The sequence below is a fragment of the Penaeus monodon genome, chromosome 27 (genome assembly GCF_015228065.2).
Source record: "Penaeus monodon isolate SGIC_2016 chromosome 27, NSTDA_Pmon_1, whole genome shotgun sequence".
Lineage (NCBI taxonomy): Eukaryota > Metazoa > Arthropoda > Malacostraca > Decapoda > Penaeidae > Penaeus > Penaeus monodon.
Window position 1 is genome coordinate 24797225 of NC_051412.1, and position 211 is coordinate 24797435.

Here is a 211-nt window from a genome sequence, read left to right on the forward strand (position 1 = left end):
AAAAAATATGAAGTGAGTGCAGACGTCTTCGACACCGTGATCTTGAGATGGGTGGAAGCTAGTGCGCAGGGGTTGTGGAGAGACAGGAGGGCTAGCATTGAAGGCGCTTGCTTCCGTGCGCGTGGAAGGAAGGAAGGATATCGTGGTGATAGTGTGGCGTGCATGCATGTTTTGCGTTGGGGGGTCTCTTTTTTTCTTCCTGGTTCGGTTG

General features: G+C 52.1%; 1 protein-coding gene across 1 annotated transcript in view; it reads left to right on the plus strand.

Moving 5' to 3' along the window:
- The window catches only part of LOC119590714, a 57714-nt gene that overhangs the window by 11830 nt on the left and 45673 nt on the right, over positions 1-211 (plus strand).